The 24,488-nt window shown below is 41.6% G+C and overlaps 1 protein-coding gene across 7 annotated transcripts in view; it reads right to left on the bottom strand.

The window, feature by feature from the left end:
* Positions 1–24,488, bottom strand: part of STARD13 (StAR related lipid transfer domain containing 13) — a 332,321-nt gene that overhangs the window by 227,564 nt on the left and 80,269 nt on the right. The window contains exon 1 of one of the 7 annotated variants that reach the window (XM_090133187.1): positions 6,224–7,986. The exons of the other annotated variants lie outside the window; for them this stretch is intronic. The gene's annotated coding sequence lies outside the window, so the exon portion shown is untranslated. Of the gene's footprint in view, positions 1–6,223; positions 7,987–24,488 lie in introns of those variants that run through there. 7 annotated transcript variants of the gene reach the window in all.

Here is a 24,488-nt window from a genome sequence, read left to right as displayed (position 1 = left end):
TAGCAGCCTTTCCACTTCTTACAATAATAATGCTATCCATCAGAAATGATCAGAGAAAGTCTTCTCTCAAGTTAGTAGGCACAACCATAAGCACGGCTAAGCCAGATCCTTCTTAAATCACAAACACTGAAGCACTCAGCTAAGATGGGCTAACAGGATCTCAGAAGTCTTTCCAAAATAAAGGCACATGAATACTGATACGAACATAATTTAATCTGTTTCAAGGAAAAATCTTTTACAGCACAAAGCCTTTCCCCCCAAACCTATGATGTTTACACTTCCTAAATATGGCTGTGTGTGGAGCTCTGTTTTCCTCCTTTCCAGTTGCTTCTTCCTTTCTACTTTCTGGTTTTCAGATGTATGGCTTTTTAAAAAGATACTTAGTTGTGACACAAGCCATAAATGAGTGAACCTGACCAAACTTTCCAAAGGTTTGATGTTCTAGAGCTCCAATTTGTGATTGAAATACTTTTTCTTCTTTCACTAAGCTTAGCCATGCCTTTCTATCATCTACACATTTGTGTTCTGGTAAACTATTAACTGTGTATTTCAGGATGAACACAGTACAATATAGAAAAATAGTGTGGAAATATTAACTTCAAGACATACAACAATAAACCCCAAACTACTAAAATTGCAAAACAAGAATGAAAAGGGAAGCCAGAGATGAGGTACTATGTAAAAATAACTCATTTCTACTATTTGTCTTCTTCAAGGCAAATTAACATAAGCTCAGAAGTAGACTCGCTGATGTTTAACAGCTTTTTCTCTCTCAAACAGAGAATTGGTAAATCTGGACTGATCTATGATCAGGTCACCTGCCTAGTGTATGAGGGAAAGGCTGTGGATGTAGTCTACGTATACTTTAGTAAAGCTTTTGACACTGTCTCCCTCAGTACTCTCCTGGAGAAGTTGGCAGCCCATGGCCTGGAAAGCCGTACTCTTCACTGAGTAAGAAACTGGCTGGAGGGCCAGGCACAAACAGTGGTGGTGAATGGAGTTAAACCCAGCTGGTGACCAGTCACTAGTGGTGTTCCCCAGGGGTCAGTGCTGGAGCCAGCCCTGTTTAATAACTTTATCAATGATTTGGACTATGGGATTGAATGCACCCTCAGTAAGTTTGCAGGTGACACCAAACTGGGAGGAAACATTAACCTGCTTGAGAGCAGGAAAGCCCTGCAAAGGGACCTGGACAGGCTGGATCACTGAGCTGAGGCCAATGGGCTGAAGGTCAAGAAGAACAAATACTCAGTCTGACACTTTGCTCACAATAACCCCAGGCAATGCTGCAGGCTTGGGACAGAGTGGCTAGAAGACTGTGAGGAGGAAAAGGATCTGGGGATGTCAGTTGATGGCTGGCTGAACATGAGCATGAGCCAGCAGTATGTCCAGGTAGCCAAGAAGGCCAATGACATCCTGGATTGTATCAGAAATAGTGCAGCCAGCAGGAACAGGGAGATGATCATTCCTCTGTACTCAGTTCTGGTGAGGCTGCACCCTGAGTACTATGTAGTTTTGGGCTCCTCACTATAAGAAATACATTGATGTGCACAGGGTGAGGTTCACGTTGCATATTAGGAAAATTTGTTCTCTGAAAAAGTAAAGCAGGGTGCCCAGGGAGGTGGTGAAATCACCGCCCTTGGACGTGTTCAAGAAATGTGTAGATGTAGAACTTACAGATGCAATTTAGCGGGTATGGTGGGAGTAGGTTGATGGTTGAGCGAGATGATCTTAAAAGTCTCTTCCAAGCTTAATGATTCTATAATTCTGTGACTCTCATTTAAGAAGTGACAACATAAAATGGCATGTAGTTACTTATAACAAAAAAAATCCAATTCAGATTTGCACAAATGATTAAAACCCTATTTTTCATTTTCCCAGTTCTAACACCTAACAAATAATGATATCAGGCAACACTGAATTTCACAAGCAGACTGTCTGACCAGCCCACACTGCTGACACAAACCACAGAACCTGCACCAAATGTCCAAACTGTCTTAATTGACATCTGCTCCTCTTTCAGCATACAGATTTATCACCTTGGGTTATCCTATCTTCAGCTGCTCAGAACAGTTCATTTATCTACCCTACCACTTCCTTCTCTGTAAGAGGTGAGGAAGTGAACTGTACTTCTTGCAACCCAAATACACCTGCTGTATTGCAGTAGTCAAATTCTTCGCTCACTCATTTGCACTGGGCTTGGCCCCTTCTACAACAGTGTGAATATCACAACCAGTGATCATGAGCATCAAAATAATTTACACACATAGATATTTAGAGATGACTTTAACTTCACTAAATATTATTAACTTCAAAATATTGTAACTCATACTATGAAAAAACTAACTCATAAAATCATAGAATCATAGAATGGCCTGGGTTGAAAAGGACCACAAAGATCATCTAGTTTCAACCCCCCTGCTGTGTGCAGGGTCGCCAACCAGCAGACCAGGCTGCTCAGAGCCACATCCAGCCTGGCCTTGAATGCCTCCAGGGATGGGGCATCCACAACCTCCTTGGGCAACCTGTTCCAGTGCGTCATCACCCTCTGGGTGAAAAACTTCCTCCTAATATCTAACCTAAACCTCCCCTGTCTCAGTTTGAAACCATTCCCCCTTGTCCTATCACTACTGTTTATAGCTTCCTGCAGTGTATCTTGACAGTGTTTGAGAATGGGTTTCACAAAAGCTGAAGGGTCTCACACCACTAAATCTGTAAGTTATAAAATGTAGGAAGTAACATGCAGCGTTTTTAGTTGCACCTATAAGTTATCTGAGTCCATCTGTTCTCTTAACTTTTTTTTTTAAAGTGTATCTCTTAATAAAACATCATGTTTAGCCAGGATATAGAAGAGCTAGGCTCAGCCTCATCTTTTGCCTAACGCATTTTATATCCAACATTTAAAAAAGAAGCAGAAAGAGAAATAGTATAATTTTAGTACTGGCTGTGCAGGAAGTTCCTCCTCTTTTTCCAGACAATGTGGAAACAAACACAATGAACTTCTTTATTGGTTATAGCACCTAGATTGATGGGAATAAAGCAGAAGACTTTTCACTTTGGTAAGACTAGTGTACTGGTATTCCCTGTCCTACAAGCAAAATGTAATTCCCAAGTTACATAGAAGACACACTTCCATCACACATATCTCTCATTTGTCCAACAAGTCTTTCACTATTTTTGCACAAAGAGAACTTGTGCCCATAAACATTTAGAATCAGAAACTCTTGCAGAAGGTTCAAAGGCATGATCCTATTTTTTCAAGCAGTTGAGAAATCTGAACTGTTCTCTTAAGAGGAAGATAAACCACTACATCCTGGAAGATGGAAATACAGCACTTCCTTTTACACATAAAGCAGAAGCTACCACTGCATTTTTGAAGACAATTCATCTTGGGAGATACACGCAGGCTGTATGTTCACCAGAGTGATTCAGAGTAATCAGTCTCACTAAGTGCAGCTTCCCAGTCAAGGTTAGCATCAGGAAAGGCATCAAGCTCTCAGTCCTACCCTGAATTATACAGTTTTGACACAATACAGGGAAAAAAAGCAAGCAAGCAGCCTTAAATTGAGAAAACAGCACAGAAAATAATATAAAAACTCAGACTCTATGAATGCATGGCTGGCCTAACAGACATTCTCAAGGAATGATAAGACGGTGATGCCTGAAGAAAGGGTGTAAAAACTGGGCAGAAATAAACAGGCATTTCATATGGGATGCTCTGCCAACTTTCACCACTAAAACTCGCAAGTCATATCTGTATCAAAACAGTGGACAGCAAATGGAATACAGCTCTTACATCAAGCAGCCACATTCTGCTAGTGTCCTATATTCTTCCAATTCGGTCAAAATACAGTAAAAATTCAATGTAGCTCTGAATGCATTCTCAGATCCTCGCCACCAAAACATGACAAGTAGAGCTCTTCCATTAAGACATCTTCCCCTAGACATCCACACCACAAAATGCTTCAGGATCCACTGTGTACTCTGAAACCTCCATCTTCTACTAAACACAAGCACAGCTTCATCAAGGTATAGCACTTCAGAAATAAAACACTACTCTGATTTTATTTTTTGAAATTAAATTTGAGCTCTGTTAAATAAATGGCCTAGTCTGAATGCTAGATGTAAATAAACATACTAAATAAATGCTGTAATCTGATCTCAACCTTCCAAGACATCAACAAACAACAGGTCATATTCAATCTCAATACAACGAGTAAAGAGAAAAAAATGTATTTTCTCCGAAGACTGAATTGCTGCTACCTCCATAAGAGTGCCTTTGCAGCCAAGAAGGCCAATGGTATCCCAGGGTACATTAAGAAGAGCATGGCCAGCAGGTTGAGGGAAGCAATCCTTCTGCTCTACTCTGCCCTGGTGAGGCCACATTTGGAGCACTGTGTTCATTATGGGCTCCCCTATCCAAGACAGATGGAGAACCACTGGAGATAATCCAGTGGAAGGCTACAAAGATGATTAGAAGCCTGGAGCATTTCTGTTATGAAGAAAGGCTGAGAGACCAGGGGCTGTTCAATCTGGAGAAGACTGAGAGGGGATCTTATCAATGCTTATAAATATCTAATGGTGTAAAGAGAATGGAGCCATGATCTTTTTGGTGGTGCCCAGTGACAGGGCAAGGGGCAATGGCACAAACTGGAACATAGGGTGTTCCATCTGAACATGAAAAAAAAACATGTTTACTATGAAGGAGACAGAGCATTGGAACAGAAATGCAGTGGACTGTCCTTCTCTACTCAAAACTTGCCTGGATGCTTCCTTGTATAACCTACTCTAGGGAACCTGCTTTTGCAGGACACTGGACTAGATGATCTCCAGGGATCCCTCGCTACCCGTGATTCTGTGCGTCTGTAGCTTTCACATACTAGTTAAGATTTAAAGCTCTAATGCTGTGCTTACATGTTAAATAAGGCTCTCCTTACACTAAAATAAGAACATTATTATGCAGATTTGATGCACCCTCATCACATTCTTGTTCTTTCCCATTCTACATGGAAATAAGAACTACTGCTCCTCTATGGAGAATGATTCCAATTTGAAAGAGTGGAGGGAAGACAATTACTCATGTGGAGCCCATGGAGGCCTCCCCTCATGCCATGACCATATTAGATGCTAATATCTACTGTTGGTGGTTGTAAGAACAGGAAGCAAGTGGGAATGGTGTAGAGTTTGTCCATTCCTGGACATCAGTTAACTCAAAAGTTACATGAAAAGGTAAATGCTTGAAGACAATCGGCTAAAAAATAACATATAGAAAATATTAACATAAATAAAAGGGATAGAGGTAGGTTGATATTACTGGAAATAGTCTCATTCCCCATGTAACAGTCACGTGATGTCACACATAAATCCCATAAAGGGTAAAATAAACTTTGGGAAAAGTCACTGTTTTAGTTTTGGCTGGGATGTAATTCTTTTCTATGATGCTACATTTTGGTTCTAGGAGAAAAACAATGTTGATAACAAAGTGCTGTTAAGCAGTGTTGTACAGAGCCAAGGCCATTCGCAGGGAAAGGTCCAAGGAGCTGGGAGAGAATAGAATTAGGACAGCTGACTTAAACTGGCCAAAGGAATATTCTATACCAGATGACATCAAGCAGGAGAGTTTTGAAGGGGGTGGGAGTTTATCTTTCACTTCTGCAGGGAGGGGGGCTAGCTGGGCATTGTTTGGGGAGTGGTGAGCACGTGTATCACTTCTTACATACATTCATGTGTGTATGTATATATATATATATACACACACATACTCATAACTATTATTCTTTTCCTTTTCCCTATCTTAGTAAATAGTTTTATCTCAACCCACGATTTCTACCTTTTTTCCATTCTCTGCCCCATCCCACTGGGAGGAGGGGAGTGAGTGAAAGACTGTGTGGTGCTTAGCCACCTGCTGGATTAAACTACAACACTCCAATAGGCTTAACCGCAGCATGGAAGCACAAAGCTGGAGCCTGAGCAAACATGCCGCTGCATGGCACACCCCGATCTGAGGCAGGGCAAGTACCACTCACCCTCAGCAACGTGAGCCAACAGGAGTGCCCTGCCCCTCACCTGCTAAGCCGCGGCAGGGGCAGCAAGGAACAGTCACTAACGTGCACTTGACTTCACTTGCTACTGCTACAGTTAAAGTACGCTCTTGTTCACTAGTAATAAAACAGTAACTATAACTAGCAGAACAGCTGAATTAAACAAGGATTTGTCTACTTACTCCACAGACCACCACCCATGCTAATCAGCCCACTATCAGAGCATACTTGGACAAAAGATGGTGCTCTACATCTGGACAGATGGCATTAAAGGTACTGAGAGCTGTGAATCAACCTCTGGCTATCAGGGCCAACTCTGCTTTGGCAATTCAACAGAAGAGCTGAGTCATTTTTCTGGATCACCGCTGTCAACATTTCCTTGCAGAACTCTGGAGCAGATTCTGGAGATTAAGACAGTAAAGAATGAAGAAACATCGGTCAAATTTCTAAATGCAAATGTACACAATGTACTTGAGATGTTAAGTGCCAGCAACCAAAAAAAAACCACCACCACCAACAAACAAAAACAGGTAGAAATGATGCTCTTTCCAAGATTTACAGGCATTCATGTGGTTCTGCAAAATCTAGCATTGTTCCCTGCCCAAAAGTTCTCACAATCCACTACTAAAAAGATACTCAGGTTTACAATGTGCTTCTAAGATGAAATCAGAAATTAATGGAAAAAATACTCAATCCAAGGCATGCTCTTGAATTAAGGAGTACTGAAACGCAAAGAAAGCTTTGCAAAAGAGAATTTCTGGTGGCTCTGAATATGTGGTGATAAGAAAAATGACAACACGAATTATGACAAAGAACAGCAGAAAACTGAAATGATGCAAACCTTCTGAACTATATCCTGATTTCATTTATCTAACAGTAAAGGGAGAGCATTAATGGCAGGCCAACAAATGTAGCTAAGCTCCATCCCTAGATCTCCACTAGAAGCTCAGCACCCAGGTGCCTATGTTTAACCGCAAGGCCATAGCATTATCCAAACACAAACGTAATCTTTGGATTTGCTGCTAAGTTTTGTGTTGATACATTTCAACATTAAAAAAAAAAAATAAAAAAAAAAGTATCTGTGACTGGAAACGCTGGACAACTTCCGTGCATTTCCAGCAGGTATAGTTGACACAATTGCTGGAGTTGGAAGGGACCTTTAAAGGTCACCTGGTGGAGGTGGGTTTAGGGACAGGCCTGCCTATGGAGCAGCAGCTCCTGCAGCCCCCGATCCCGCTGCATTCACACACACAACACTGCGGCCCAACCCACTCACAGGCAGTACAAAGACCTCTCTCCTCCACAAGCCATACTGCAGAGAAAGAACAAAGAACTGTTTTCTACACTTCAGTTAAAAAGCAATTTATTAACACTATGAAGCATAGGCCACCAGATTTCACTCAGCCCCCCCATATTTAGCTCTGAACAACCAGCTTTGCTACAGCGCACTTAAAAAAAAAAAATCTCCTTTCTCCACCCGCTGCACAGGCAAGCTGTATCCCAACAGCAACGACGGAGCAGGCCATGCTGTCGGCACCCCCTGACCAAGCGGGCAGCGAGGCGCGGGCAGCGGACGGGAGGCCTCCGAGGCCGCCTCGCCGCCCTACTCGGGCGCTGTGCCCAGGCGCGCCGTGAGGCAGGCGGTCAGCCCCTCCCCCGCACAGCCGCCATGCTGGCAGCGCCGCTGCATTCCGCCCGCCCGCGGCAGAGAGAGACGCGGACGGCCCCGGCCGTGGCTGCGTGAAGGCAAAATGGCGCCGCGGGGCAGATGAGGGGCCGCGCGCCCCGCTGAGAGGCTTCCCGCCCTCCCCGCCAACAATGGCCGCCGCCCGCGCGCAGCCAAAACCCGCCCTTTCCAGAAGCTCGCGCTCTCGGACACGGGTGGGGGAGGGGAGAGAAGAGAGGGCCGGACGCGGGCCCGCCTCGGCCAGCGCCCCGAGCTGCGCGCGCAGCGCCACTCGCTTCCTGTTGTTCCGCTGCCCGCCCCTGGCCGCTGCACGCACGCGCCGCCGTGACGTGTCCGGGGGGTGGCGGCGGCCGTCGGCTCGCGGGGCGGCAGCGCCACCTGCCGGGCGGCGGCAACCGCGGCGGGCGGAGGCGGTCCGCGAGCGCGCCCTGACGTCCCGGGCGGGAAGCGCGCTCCCGCGGCGGCGGGAGAAGAGCTTGGCCCTGCGAGGGGCTTTCGCCGTGTGCCAGGAGCTGGCCGGCCCTCGTCCGTGGGCCTAGAGAGAGACGGTGCCCTCTACCTGCCCCTCCCGTTGCCGCCCTGAGGCAGATAGGGGCTGGGATGCGGGCAGTGCCGAGCTCCGCCTGCAGGGGGCGAGGCTGAGCGCCGCATCCGGGCTCCCGCCCCTCTGTCCTCGGGGCTGTGAGGAGCCGGGACGGCTTGTCAGGCTGCCCGCGCCTCACCCTGCCAGCAGCTTCCCCCCTCCCTGGTCATGATATGGAAGGCCAAAAAGATCCTCCGTAACGTGGCTCTTCCACAGAGCTGTGCCTCAGTTTCCCGATTAAGCCCTGCTTCATACGGAGCTCAGTGGAGCTATTGCTGATGCCTTTCCTCAACATCCCAGCAGGGTTAGATGAGACTTAATCGAAATAGTGATCTTCAGAAGTATTTCTGCAGTATATGTGCTGGTGCTAAGGTTCGTCTATGTCCAAAGCTTGTTCGTGCTACGTGAGCACTAAAAATGGGAAACAGCACATAACAGCTATACTGATACGTTTCTGAATAGTCTGTTCACAGGCAATCCACTCTTCTGCTGTAAATAAGACATTAGAGTCATGTAATCATAAATCACAGAATGACAGGTTGGGAAGGACATTAAAGATCATCAAGCTCCAACCCTCTGCCATAGACAGGATTGCTACCCACCAGGTCAGACTGCCCAGGATCCCATCCATGATGACCTTTAGAACCTGCAGAGATGGGGCATCCACAGCCTCTCCAGGCAGCCTGTGCCAAGGCCTCACCACCCTCTAAGTAAAGAATTTTCTCCTGACATCTAACCTAGATTTCCTCTCTGTTAGTTTAAAACCATCACCCCTTGTCCAGTCACTATCAGACCACGTAAAAAAATCAGACTCCTGCCTGTTTATAAGCTCAAGTACTGGAAGGTGGCAATGAAATCTCCCGGGATCCTTCTCTGCAGTCTGAACAAGCCCAGCTCCTCCAGCCTGTCGTTGTAGGACAGGTGCTCCACCCTCTGATTATATTCCTGGTCCTCCTCCAGACCCACACCAGTAGCTCTGCATCCTTCTTGTACTAGAGACCCCAGGCCTGGACACAGTACTCCAGATGGGGCCTCATGAGGGCAGAATAACAGTGATGTAGTTGTGACTGATTTTGCTCAACTTCAGAAAATTATGTTGAATCAGAGATTTGACTGTATGCCTTGGTTTCAGTGCTCTTTTATGAACAGCAACATCTAAATGAATAATTTCAGGCAGTCATACGTATAAAATTTGTCCAAATTCTAATATCTAGGCAACACTGGCTGGCAGAGGAACAGTGCTCCATTTGACATCAGAAGCTTGCTTGAACCATTTGATTTGGTGCAGATTACCTTAGTACAATTACTTTCTTTTGCTAGTGGTAAGACAGAGCTCTACTTCAAGTGAGATAAAAAATTAATCAGAAAACTCCTAAGTTTTGGTATAGATCAAGAAATGAGTGACTAAATAGAGACTTTTCAAAAGGGCTTAAGATTTACTTATTTAGTTTGGCATATTAAAATGAGCCTGACCGGGCACTGGAGTGTCTCATTTTTTGATCTGCTAGTACAAAAAATTTCTTTTTCAGAGTCTTTTATATCTGGGGACATGCACAGAAAGGAGAGGAGGAGGGAGGGAGGAAGAACAGAAATCCTGGACTCTGGAAGCCAAAGGCCATAATCCTGAACTCTGGAACTCTGGAAGCCAAAGGCCATAATCACAGTTCCTTCAGTTAACAGCAATGAAGCCTGGCAAAGCTTCAGATGCAGATTTGGAGGCTCAACCTCTCACCTTGGCACCATGACACAAATGGCAGTGAGGAGAATTTGGGAGAACAGAGAATCAAGGCTGCGAAGTCTAAAAATGTTACAGTACAGCTCCTACTGTCAGGGGATCTTTATTTTATTTGTGATCTTTTGTCATTTGGCTCAACACAGATGATAATAAATAAACCCCCAATTTATATTCTTCCATCGTAAAAACTCAAACATACTGGAGCTTATCAGTCAAAATATTTTTAAATGGCTTTCATAAATCTGTTCCTTTAATTATTATTTTTTTTTTTCAGACTTAGCTAGTTTCTTTTGCTTTTTCTAATGACTCTTTCCTAAGTGTTCTTTATTGGAATTTATAGATTTAATTAAAAAGCTAAATATATTTTTCCTCAGAGTTTCTTCCATCATGTTATATTCACCCTTACATTTAAAATAATTATACTTTAATTATTTGTTTTCGATTTATTTTTTTACCTGATGTCATAAGAGGACAGAGTCACATCATTCATTCTTGGCGCTGGTTCAACTGCTTAAGAATTTCACTCACTGCTTTTGAATAGAAATGTTCGTATATAGTTCCATATATATATTCATAGATAGTTTCAAGTCAGTCTGAAAGATGGGAAGAAATATCAGAAAAATCAAACTTGAAAATTTAATCACATTTTCTGCCTGGATAGACAGAAGAGACTCAAGTGACTGCTTGCTATAAGCTAAAGATGAGGAGGTATCAACCCAAAGCACTTCTGAGCAGCTGCTGGTGAGTGTAGGAATGCTGACTGGCCAGGCAGTGGAAAAAGAGCTACTGCCTGAGTGCACACTGTCTCTTGTCAGAAACACGGTGGGTCCAGGGCAAAGGGAAATAGAGGAGATGTGGCCAAGTGTGGAGAAAATAGAACGGTGGTGGAAAAACACTGAGAGATGGAGAATGGATGGCGAGCCAGGAGGCTACAGGAAACCAGGATTCATTAGTACTGAGGAATACTACTGTGGTCATTTTAAATCTGAAAAACACTTGGGAGAAATTCTTTACTTTTCTGAGATAACCTTGGTGATCACCTTGGAGTGATTGGATTCGTTCTGCAGAAACAGGAGGACAATACCTTTTCACTTCCTATCCTGAGACACTTGATTTTATTAATGGCACTTTTTCCTTAACAAAGGGCAATTAACCCCTGATCAAGAAACAGAAAAAAATGAAGTAATTGGGGACATTATGCTGTTCAGTTCTTGTTTTATGACATTAAGGGACTTGTATCACTCATAGAATCACAGAATTATGAAATGGCTCAGGTTGGAAAAGACCTTCAAGATCATCGAGTCCAACTACAACCTAACCATCCTACCCTAACTCTAACAGGCCTCCGCTAAATCATGTCCCTGAGCATCACATCCAAACGGTTTTTAAACACATCCAGGGATGGTGACTCAACCACCTCCCTGGGCAGCCTATTCCAGTGCTTAACAACCCTTTCTGTAAAGAAATGTTTCCTGATATCCAACCTAAACTTACCCTGGTGCAACTTGAGGCCATTTCCCCTCATCCTGTCACCTGTCATCAGTGAGAAGAGACCAACCCTGCTCTGGCTGGAATCACCTTCCACATGCTGTTATTTTCTGTCTTATAAGGTGGAAAGAGGCAGGTTGAGAAGACCTACCATTTTGTCCTGTGCAGCTGCTCTTGCAGAACCTCAATTAATTCAGTGAAATTCATTACAAATTCATCTCTTGTGGCCAAGAATTAAGACATGGATGTGGTCAGTTCCTTCTGGAATGCCAGCCAGGGAAAAGAGTGTTGGATTAAGAACAGTCACATAAAATAAATTAAAATAGGGTTAAAAATAGCTCACTGTGTTTTTTTCCCAGCAGATATCTGAGTGGTGGAAATCTCCAATCAGGATGAGGGCCTGTGAGCATGACACTTCTTGCATCTGAAGCAAGAAGGCCTCGTCAACAGGCTTCTTTTGATCAGGCAGCCCATAGCAGACCCTGACCATCAGCTGCCCTTTATTGATCCGGTCCCTAATGTTAACCCACAGGCTCTCTTCCTATTCCTGACTGCTTCTCAGAGGGAGCTCCTTGCAATCTATCCACTTTTTAACATAGAGGCCAACTCTCCCACCCCTGCTACCTTGCCTATCCCGTCTAAAAACCTTATAGCCCTCAATGGTGGTATTCCAGTTATGTGAATCATCCCACCTTGTTTATGTGATACCAACAAGATCACAGTTTTCCAAGTGCACCATGGTTGCCAGCTCCTCCTGCTTATTTCCACATCATGTGCATTGGTACAGAGGCACTTCAGCTGGGCTTTTGGATGCATTAGCTTCCTAGCAGAGCCCTTCCACAAACCTCTGGGACAAATCTGAAGTTTTCCCCAACACTGCTTCCTAAAGTGACTGTTTCCTGGCTCTCTGTCACTCAGCAGTACACTCCCTTCCCCAGCAGCTCTCATTTAAAGCCCTGGTGATAAGCCCAGCCAGCTTGCTGCCAAGTATATTCTTGCCCCTCCTGGACAGTTGTGTTGCATCCCCTGTCAACCTTCCCAGTTTATCAAAGGCACATTTATGTTGTTCTGTTTTAATGTTTTGTATATATATAGTGATGATTCCTGGGGACTCTGAGGATGATTCCTGTGTTGCAGCATTTCAATTACAAGAAGCTTGCCAAAATGACATAAAGACACTGATCACAGCAACAAATAAATCATGTGTAAATCTTTAGAAGTGAGTGAGAGGAGTAAAGAGGTACATTTTTCCTTTCATTGTTGATGTCTTTTAAATGCCTGCACTTAGTCAGATGGGATCTCCCTCTGGAGGTCTTCAAAGACACCGGTGTCTTTTCCTCTGACTGTATAAGGACTTCATGTGCTTGGTTTGACAGATTGCTTTTATTCTATAATGTGGAAACTGGATACATTCCCTAACACTCAGATCCAGATCCAAACTCTGTTGAGACGTGCAGCATTTCCATTCCTACTCCTCCTTGTCCTGCTCCTCCGTGTCCTCCACCCACATCCCCAGTTTGTCTGGGAAGGAAATGAAACTCTGGGAAAAACAGGCCTAACAGACTCTATTGATGATCAGATACTCAAATAGCTAAGTTTTAAATGAAAATTTATTGTTATGGCTTAACCTGGCAGGTGGCTAAGCATTACTAAGTCATTGGCTCACTCTCCCCTTCCCAGTGGGATGGGGCAGAGAATTGGGGAAAAAAAAAAAAAAAGAAAGAAAAGTAGAACTCATGGATTGAGATAAAACTATTTACTAAGATAGAGAAAAAGAAATGAGTAACAGTTATGATTATAAATATATATGAATGTATATAACAAGTGATGCACAAGCAATTGCTCACCATCCCCTGACCAATGCCCAGCTCACCCCCAGCAGTGGAAGAGAGCCAGATGAACTCCTACCCTCTTCAAAACTCCTTCCACACAATGTCATATGGTATGGAATATCCCTTTGGCCAGTGTAAGTCAGCTTTCCTTATTCTGTTCTCTCCCACCTCCTTGGGCCCTTTCCTGAAAATGGCCTTGGCTCTATACAACAGTGCTTAACAGCAACTATAAACATCACTGTATTATTTTCTCCTAGAACCAAAATGTCGCATCATACCAGCAACTCTGAAGAAAAAATCCATCCCAGCTGAAACTAAGACACCCAGGTTTCACCTCTCCATCACTGAATTAGATAAACATTTCAACCTGGAGAGACACTGCCTTACAGGTAGTCTTATATAGTCCTTGCACACCAATGACATTTCTTGCAAGTCATCTCTCTGTGTTTCTAGTTTTTCTTTTTTGTTGGTTTGGTTTTTTTTGCAATTTGTTAATCTGAAATACATGTTCCTGCTACTTTCCTGTGTGGAAAACCACAACGTCGGGAGTGCTGCAATGATAATATTTTACTGTAGTTTTATGCTCTTTCCTCTAGATGACAAGAATACCTCTTGGTGTACACAAAAATAAGCTGAAAGAATGAGGTGGAGTTTAAATGCTGAAGTTAAGATCATCATCTAATGCAGAAGAACACTCATATGTCTTCGCATAACTATTCTTTTATTCCTTATTAGTTTATATATGTTTTTTTCTTATATTTTAACATAAGAAAGCTTTCAAAATTCTAACTACATTTCTTCTTTCAGAGATAAAAAACACAGATGTACATACAGTTTAAGTGTTCAAAATAGCTTTCAGAAACTTCACTATTCATATTTGTAAACAGTTGCTAGAATTAAAAAAAAAACAAAAAAACAACACTGAAGCATGTGGCAATGTTGTATTATTACTGCAAAATGCTGACTTGCACATTTTGCTCCTCATGGACTACTACTTTATGGAGACTTACTGCTTTAAATCATAAACTGAGAAACAGAATAGTGATTATGGATTTTAGCATGTTCTTTTTATCTGGGGCAAAAGATATCAGTTAAAAACCATAAAAAATCGGTTTGATCTAAATTTTTATCTGATTGCCTTTGGCATAGTTCTTGGAGGAAAAGAAATTCTGTATCCCCAAAGGATGTAAACATATTGGTTATACCATATAAATATTTTTGCATAGCACAAAGGTTGGAGAATGTCGCTCAGGGCTGAAAAAATCTCACAGGCTTTTCAGTCTTCTTTTAAAGAGCATGAGGGTCACTAAACAGCAACTGCTCTTGTTAGCTGAACAAGTTAAGAAGAGGCATCAGTACCAGCTATGTCTACAAACCTAAGGGAATTTGGCAAAATCTTCAAGATGCAAATGCAACAGAGGTGTTCTGAGACAGGTGAAGCCATAAGAACCCATCTCAGAGTTTGCATTATCAAGCAGAGGCTTAGCCTCCCCACCACTGATTTCCAGTTCTAATATTCATTATATTTTGAGCAACTTCCATGTAATTGACACTTGCTTGGCTCTTTGTGAAGTACTTAAACTAAGACAGGAGAGGTTTAGGTTAGATATTAGGAGGAAGTTTTTCCACACAGAGGGTGGTGACGCACTGGAACAGGTTGCCCAAGGAGGCTGTGGATGCCCCATCCCTGGAGGCATTCAAGGCCAGGCTGGATGTGGCTCTGGGCAGCCTGGTCTGCTGGTTGGTGACCCTGCACATAGCAGGGGGGTTGGAACTAGATGATCATTGTGGTCCTTTTCAACCCAGGCCATTCTATGATTCTATGATACCATAGCCAAAACCATTCAATAATTTTGTCTGTCATTGTTAAAATATTTGGTAAGCTTTATTTACAGTTGTAAAAATAATTGCTACTAAAAACAAAACAAACAAACAAAAAAAAAAACAACAACAAAAACCAATGCTATGGTTTTAAATTACTATGAGAATTACAAAGGAAGAGATTAGAAAACTTTCCATGGAGTGATCATCAGCAGTGGTATTTTGTATTCACATGTTCTTCATCTGTATGAAAGATTTTAGCAAAATAAACCCCATCAACTGCATTAATGAAAATACTGCTGACATAACTGGCAGATAAATGAAAACAAGGAAGCCCAACCTTATTTTATATGGCTAGAATTTCAGCTAGTTTCTCTAATTATGTACTTCAAACAGTTTGAAACAGTGTATTTTTAAATTCAGAAGACTTCACAATAGCAATACCAAGCAAAATTTTCCTATCAGAAAGCAGAGTAATGTAGAACTGTGAAATCTGCATGTTTCTCCTTGCTGAGAAGTCTTTATGTGCTGTGTTAGCACTCATGCTTACCCCAGAGTGCCAGGATATTAGTTGAAAGGATCACAGTTTGAGTTTTAAGATGCATATGATTGTAAAACTTGATATTTGTCAGAATTAATTTTTAAAGACAGCTTAATTTCGACAATATTCCTCTGGGGAAAATGCCTTTATTTGCCAGTGAAGCTGTCCAAGTTCCTTTACAGCCCATCTAGCACACTATTGGAGACTTCTGTGCAGTATTCATTCACTGTCACAGAGAGCTGGGAATCTGTGAGGAGTTTTATTCTAAGGCAGAGTAAGCTCCATTTTTGAAATAATTACTTCCTTTGCAATATAAAATGCTTTTATTTGCCCTACTACATCTAGGATATTCTTTTGGATCTTTAGTGTTGATTTTATTTTCTTTGGTGCATCAACTACATCTTCCTTCTTAATTCTGCTCCATTTTCAACCTCATACTTGCTGCAATCACACACACATTTTAATTTGCATTGGAATTAAATGCTGAGTGGTCAGGGCTGCTTGTCTGAGCACTCTGTAGCATGTGCAAGCATTTGAACATAACTTCCAAATAAGAAAAGTAGCACTTGATGGACAATACCAGAAGGTCCAGCTGATTTTTCTTGGTGTTAGGTATCTGCCTTGCATTTAATGCAATTGAAACTCATCTTAAGAACTTTACACAAAGTGGAAGCTCTGCACAGAAGTGAAGGTGATCTGAGATAAAAACTGTAAAAATATATACATTCCAACTCATAGCAATTCTTAGTACTGTAGAATTTTCTATTATTATTGTTTCTATTCATGATAAATTATTTAAACAATCATATAAGAGCCTTGAAATGTCAGTTTTAGAATTTGTTTTCTGTCATTCATATGCAACATGGAAGCTCTGTTGTGTCTGAAAAGTTTGGTGTGCCCTGGTGAGGCCACATTTAGAATATTGTGTCCAGTTCTGGGCTCCACAGTTCAAAAAAGACTGGGATCTCCTAGGAGTCCAGCAGAGAGCCACAAAGATAATGAAGGGCTTGGAGCATCTCCTGTACGAGGAAGGGCTGAGCAATCTGTGTCTCTTCAGTGTGGGGAAAGGAAGACTGATGGAGGATATGATTAATATTTATAAATATTTAAAGGAAAGTGGTAGGCAAATGGATGAGGCCAGGCTCTTCTCAGTAGTGCACAGCAATAGGACAAGGATCAATGGCCTAAAACTTGAACATAGGAAGTTCCATATTAATATGTGGAAGAAATTCCTAACGCTAAGGGTGATAGAACACTGGAACAGATTGCCCAGAGAGCTTGTGGAGTCTCCTTCTATGGAGATATTCAAGACCAGTCTAGATGTCTACCTGTATGACTGATTGTAAGGGCCCTGCTTTAACAAGGGGGTTGGACTCGATGAGCTCCAGAGGTCCCTTCCAACCCCTGCAATTCTGTGATTCTGTGAAAAGCATTTTCTGGACCCGTATAACACCTGCCATTACTTCACAAACAACAGAGTCTGGCCCTGCATGTTTGGAACACTGGGAGTTTCCCACTAGGGCTTTTTAATCCATTTCTCTATTTTAGCCACTTTTTCTTTTCCTCAGTGGGATTATTTATCCCTGAAGATAAGAATAAAGCTGTTGAGTCCTTGCAAGGCTCAGATAAATCCTGAAAGCCTCCATTTTGTGTTCTGTGCAGTAGAGATCACACATTTATAAATCAATTGTGTGAGAGTTACATAATAGAATTTCAAATAAACATGGTCTATGGAATATTTCTGTATTCTAGAGGGAATCTTTTTGGTTTGTTTGTTTCTGTTTAATCATCTTTTACCTTTTGAAAGCAATCTTTTTCCCCATATCTAATGTACCGGTCACTTGTATTGTTTTAGTAAATTGAGATCACACAGCAGATAGAAATACAGCCTGAGTGAGCTCTGAGTCTGGTTAGCAACTGGTTAGCTGCACACTCAGGACAGGTAGGCACTGACCTTGGCCAGGCATGTTGTTCATAAAAAACATCTTGTTGCTAACTTCATATTACTATCTGGGCTGGTCTGTTTATTCTTTCTTCTAGTTATTGGCCTTACATACTTTGTTCTTGGTCCCTGCATATGCTGTATGTATTACAGAATGATATAAATACAAGTCACAGTTTTATATTCCCTATCCCTACAGCTTAGGGAGGAGTGGCTGGAAAGCTGCCTGATGGAAAGGGATCTTGGTGCACTGATGGACAATCGTCTGAATGTGAGCCAGCGGTGTGCCCAGGTGGCGAAGACCAGTGGCATCCTGGCTGGTATCAGGAATGGTGTGGTGAGCAGGACTAGGGAAGTCATCCTGCCCCTGTACTTGGCACTGGTGAGGCCTCACCTCAAGTACTGTGTTCAGTTTTGGGCACCTCAGTACAGAAAGGACATGGAGGTGCTGGAGCAGGTCCAAAGAAGGGCAGCAAGGCTGGTGAAGAGCTTGGAGAATATGGCCTATGAGGAGAGATTGAAGGAACTGGGGCTGTTTAGTCTGGGGAAAAGGAGGCTGAGGGGAGACATTATTGCTCTCTTCCAATATCAGAAAGGTGCTTACAGCGAGAGTGGGGCTGGTCTCTTCTCATTGGTGACAGGTGACAGGACGAGGGGAAATGGCCTCAAGTTGCACCAGGGTAAGTTTAGGTTGGATATCAGGAAAGACTTCTTTACAGAAAGGGTTGTTAAGCTCTGGAATAGGCTGCCCAGGGAGGTGATTCAGTCACCATCCCTGGATGTGCTTAAAAACCATTTGGATGTGGTGCTCAGGGACATGATTTAGCAGAGGGTTGTTAGCGTTAGGGGAGGATGGTTAGGTTGTGGTTGACTCGATGATCTTTAAGGTCTTTTCCAAACTGAGCAATTCTATGATTCTATGATTCTATGATTCTATGATATTCTGTTACTACTTGGGAAGTTTAGCAGTTCTTTTGACATTTTATTTCAAGTCAGTCAGTCACTAAGCAAACTGCAAGGGCTTTTGTGGAATCCTCATTACAATCACTTAAATTTCACCATTATACAGTTTAAATAGAAATAATAAATAAATACTGCAAAATTTATAGTAGATTATATAGCACAGTACATCATTACAAAGATCAGACTAAGGCCAGACAACTTTTCCCTGAATACTCAGCATATATAAGCTGTTCAATCTTTGGCGCTGAACAAAGAATCAAAGACTCAGTAAAGCTGGAAAAGACCTTCAGGATCACCACATCAGGATCATCAACTTGACCTATAGAGTCCCATCACTAAACCATATCTCTTAGTGCCACATCTACGCATTTCTTATTCCAGACTCAATTTCTGAAATGTTGCATTAAAAGTCTAAATGAGAATTTTAGATACTGCAGAATCTCTCTGTAGAGAGAGGTGAATAATACAGTCCAAAAGTTTAATGAGATTCCACTGAAGGTAGTTTCTGGAAGAAAAATGATTCAAATGCAGAAAAAGGACACAATGTCCTGTCCTTTTTATTTCTGGATTCCAAATGGATTCAGATGAGGCTTCCTTGGGGCTGCATTGCAAAGTCTTAGTTCTGACATAATTCAATACTAAGCAAAACTTTTTTGATGATGCACTCATTGTCCAGGAATCTTGGATAGGTACGAACAGTCGATTTCCATTTTTATTGCAATTTAAAATATTCAATAGTTGGAATGATTGGTAAGTAATATCTTGAGAATGAAGACATTCTTTCCTATGGAAAATAACTGATTTCTATAGGCCAAGTATGTCGTAAAATGAAATCTCAGATCCATCACCCTAAAAATTCTATGAAGTCCACTGCATTTTTTTTTTTTTTTTAAGTTCCTCTGAAGTTCCTCTGAGTCTGCACCTCAGTGTTAGCATAGATAGCTGGCTGTGTAATAGCTGAATATGTGGCATTACCAAAATGATCTCTGGGCATGGGAAAATATATGATGGAGTCTGTGTTCCCAAAGCAGTACCCAGGACATAGGTCTTTTGCAACAACAAGCATTTAATTGGCATTTCACACAGAGATGGTGTATCACTAGAATACTGCTGATTTTATTAACCAGGTATATGTTATCTAGGCTTTGGAAGTTCCCAAACATTTTTTTGAGTGTGAGGAAGTTTGTAATTCACTTTTCTTACTCCTGCTCAAGAACTTTCCCATGTTTGGATATGAAATTTTCAAAGATGTTTATTTGGCTATGCTTTTTTTGCTATGGTGCAATTTTATTCTAGACTTCAAAAACATACACAACTTCTCAAAATCCTCGCCTATCTGCCAAATATGCTTGAAAATGAAACCCAACCCATTCCCTCACCTTTTATGCAAGATTCCACTTTAACAAGTTGTTCTGCTTACTGCCCATCCCAAGGTTTATCCGGAATCTCCCTCTGCATTTTGAAGAAACATCTAAATTTCAGTGGTACGTAGAAGAACAGATTTGTACATGTTTCCTTTGGTTCCTCCCACCTGAGACCCAGTCTGCAACTCTCAGGGTGCCTGTCTCCATACTCTGGCAGAGGAATGTTGTTCACCCATGCCCTGACTGAGATAGGGATGATTTTCTGTTGACTTTCGCTCTACTGCTGTGGACACAGATGGGACACTCAGATGGTCACACATTGCACAGATTCCAGATATTTTCAAATATTTGTAAAGAAGAATGCTGATGCACCTCTTTTACTTTATGAGCTTAGTGCAACAGTAAGTAAATCCTCTTGATGTTTTCTGATGAGCTGTTTTCCTGAGGTGGCTGCATGGTTAAGGAGTACTTCAATACACAGCAAATAAAGGATTGACAATCTGAAAAAAAATCACCTCAGGTACATTTGGTAATTATTTTTTTCCTTTAGTATAAAGCATCATTTTTGTTAACTATTTGTTCTCCTGAAGTTTTAAAGATGAATATAAAACATGCATAAACACTTATGAACAGGCAAAAGCAAGAATTCCCAAAATTTTGTTTCAAGATTCCTAAAATTTTGTAATAGAAATAGCCACACAACTTATTTCCACATTAGTAAGATGTACATTCAAACTTACAGCTGTCTCCAATTGTAATAAAAAGTAAGACAAAAGAAATGTCCTGTCCTAATGGAAAATTGTTACATTATTAAGAATAGTGTGATTAGAGAGAAATGTACTTTGTACAAATGCTGTGTTTGTCATTAGGACTTCAAATTTGTGAAATTAATAGACTCTTTCTTTTAAATTAATAACCAGAGACCCTTTCTAAACTAGCACTTACTTGATATTATAATTAAGAGATGATTGTGTTTATTTACTGACAGATAATAATAATGCATCATTGCTAAAATAATCAGCAATTCTCCAACTCCCTTCCAATGCAGGCAGAAAACAAGCATAAATACTAGAAACTTTGCAGGTTCAACAAACAACACTTCTGCCTATCTGCTGTAGAAAATGCAGAAAACCCAAATCTCCCAGGCACACAAAGGAAATGTGACTGTACAAAGATATATTAGTCCTATCACAACGAGTCAATTCTCATTTCTTCCCCTTAACCTGCTCTCTGTTTTCCTTGGTCATTGTTAATTTGGCACTCGGCTCTCCTACCTGGGTGGATGTCCCATGTCTGCATAAGATGAAGAAAAGGGAGATAATGGTCATCACAAGTTTGTAACCATTCTCCTCCTCTAGTTTTGGAGTTTCAGTTTGATAGGGTAAAAAGAAGAACAAGCCTCTAAGGTATGGGAGGAATGGGATAAGGAATCTGTGCTTCACTCTGCTGTGTTCTTTACTAGGTTTTTTTTTGCTCTTGTACAACTGAATTAAAGAAGAGACTATTGCAGCACGATTTTCAGATACCTTAAATTCCACCAATGTTCCTGAGCCTCATTAATGAAAACAGGAAAGTACCTCTCAGAAAAGTACTTCAGAGTGGCCAAACAAGTCACTGAGCAGGAATGCATGAGGCACAAGGATTCAGCAGAACCTAAGTCATCCAAATGCAAGCTTACTTTGGCAGGCCCAATTACTGATTGTACATTGTAGGCTTGACTGCTGCTTTGGTTTGATTACTTAAATTTAATTATCTCAATCTAATTTGAATGAAGTAAATTCATTGTCAAAGACTTACAATGTTCTGATTCCTTTCTCACTGGATATGATTACTAGATTAAAACACTTACAAGCTAATTAATTTCAAAAACTGTGGCTTTGGATAAATTCTTGAGGATTTATCTCCTCTTACATGTCTGTATCTATTTATCTTCTTGTCTTGCTTCTCTTTGGTTAATTTCTGGCATTTGTGAAATTGAGAATGACAACATGGGCCAGAATTAGACAAAATGTCAGACAGATACCATGTAAACTTCCACATTACAGGTCAGCAAATTATTTCAGCCTGAATCTGAATCTGAACTCTTGTGGTCTAAGCTTATACAGTGATTGTCAGACTTGTCTTTCAGTAATGACTGTATAATGAGGATAAAATTTACCTAATTGTAGTACAAGGATGGAACAAGCAAATTAATGAAAATAAGTGAATCATCAAGGGAAGAGAAATTGGAAGGAGAAATAATCCATCTTCCTGTCACAAATCCATTTGTAGACAAAAATGGATAAACATCATCCTGGGAAGCAACTGAACCAAACAGACAGCACTTCCCACCAGTTAATTCCCCATCTTCCCCACATACGTCTCAGAGGTGACCATGTTCCATGAAGAGGCAGCCTCAAGAGGAGGACTCATCTGGAAAACCCTAAATATCCAGTGGGGAGAGATGCCCGACTGAGCTTGCTGGAGCTCCTAGCAAATCCTTATGGTTAGCTCCAGGTGCTCCTTTCCAGCACTTGGGCTTTCTGGCTTATCCCCTTCTCTTTCTGGTGCAATAGAGGAAGCTGTGACAACTCCAATAGGCGGCCAAAGTAATGTCAGCACAGACAGAAACCTGTGTTTGGCTGTTACAACAGCTAATGTGGTCTACCCAAGAGATGCTTTGAAACTGACCCAGAGAGAGTTTCCAGCTTTCTCCCATGTTTGTAAGACAATTTTTGCATCTCTGCAGCAGCCAACTGTAGCAGAATTTATGATCCCTGAGAAGAGGGAAGATCCATAATAATTTATTTTGTCAAGGGTATGATCTCATAATCCTTTTTTTTTTTTTTTTTTTTTTGCCTAATACCAGTTAAACATCTTCAATTTTGTCTTGAAGGAAATGCTTATCCTAAAATTAACACATGTTGTTTTGAGATGATGTGGGAATAGGGTAGTTACACAGTAGTTCCTGCTTAAATGTGGTTATCAGCTGGGCCCTGCTCAGTACAGCCAGAAGAAATGGCAGCCTAAATGCTATGTTTGAGAAGCTTCTTACGTATTTTATTGCCACTGCACATTAAGCTGGTTACACAGAAAAGGAGTGCATATAGTTTAATGTGAAGGCTTGAAGGAAAGCCATCAAGAAAGAATGACTCAGGTAATCACAGTTACTGAGAAAAAATCCCCATAGAACTAAAGACAGTGATCATGAATAATATCAGGACATGAGAGATGTCAGAAAGTTACCATTCAAAACAGAGAGGAAGTCAGAATCCCTACAGTGCTGTGCTAGGAGTGATCTTACCTAAATCACCAGCCAAAAATGAGAAATAACACAAACATGCACTCATAGTAGACTTGTTTTTAAACCTTCAAAATTTTGCTCCCCCACTTGAAATAAATGTTACTTTTCACTTAAGAAGTCTATTCAGGCACGAAATATGCCACTGATTAGTTTTCTGAAAAGGAGAAGCTGCCAAATCTGATGAGAAAACACAGGAAGTATACATGGGGCTGGTCTAAGGGTGGAGACACGGAGGCCCTAATGCATTCATAAACTGAACAGAAATGTCATTTGTCTTGTGCCATGCAGAACAGGCAGATTCTGTGTGCCTTTGGACAAAAAGAAAGAGCATTATTCATGAACGCCATTGTGTGAATTGCTCTCAGCACTGTTTCTTCTCCTTGTAACAGCACTGGCAGCATGGATAAGTTGTACTTTCTCTATCTTTATTGTTCTTATTTACTCTTTAGCATACTCTGAGATTTTGCTCTGCTTACTAGTTTGAATGAAACAAGAATTGCCACACAAATGTAGCAACTGTATAATGGGAGATTCAGACACCAACTTGCTCATTGTCCCTGCCTGCAATGGACCGTGCTCCCCGGCTGCAGCAGGACACAGCCTTTCCCACTGCTCACCCCAAAATGGGAGACGTGCAGCAGTGCACCCCTCTGCACTGGGGACAAGTGCATTTACCTAGGAATGCCCCTGCAGGGTCGATTGTTATCACTGTTTCACTCTGAGTTCTAGCAGCAAGGATTCAGCCAGGTATTGGCCAAGGTAATAGCATGGATCTACAGCCAAGCAGATTTGTTTGTTCTACTATTTTTAGGTCTGAGACTCAGCAATAATGGTTGCTTTTGACAATGTTTTTTACCCCATGCCATCTTTGTATCATTTTCTTTCCAGCAGAAAGTCATTTCTCCAACAGCCCCATCTCTACATAGCAGAAATAAATAATGTGACGACACACATTTGCTGAGCATGGGTTTAAACCAAAGTCATGGGGGGGATTTTAGTCTGAGCACGAATGCATGACCACTGCTAGAATTTTAGAGACAAGATAATCCTTTTTTATAAAATTCTTGGAGGCTTTTTGAGGATGATACATACTTATTCATATAGGAAAAAAAAAAAATCAAAACCAGGACTGCATCACTGCATCTGTACAGTTTCTGAAATGTTTTGACACATTCTCAGAGATTTACTAGGTAATTTCAAACGCCTGT

This window comes from Phasianus colchicus, chromosome 1 (assembly GCF_987193195.1).
Source record: "Phasianus colchicus chromosome 1, bPhaCol1.hap1.1, whole genome shotgun sequence".
Classification (NCBI taxonomy): domain Eukaryota; kingdom Metazoa; phylum Chordata; class Aves; order Galliformes; family Phasianidae; genus Phasianus; species Phasianus colchicus.
Note: the sequence above shows the minus strand (reverse complement) of the source record. Positions and strands in the feature narration are given on the sequence as shown.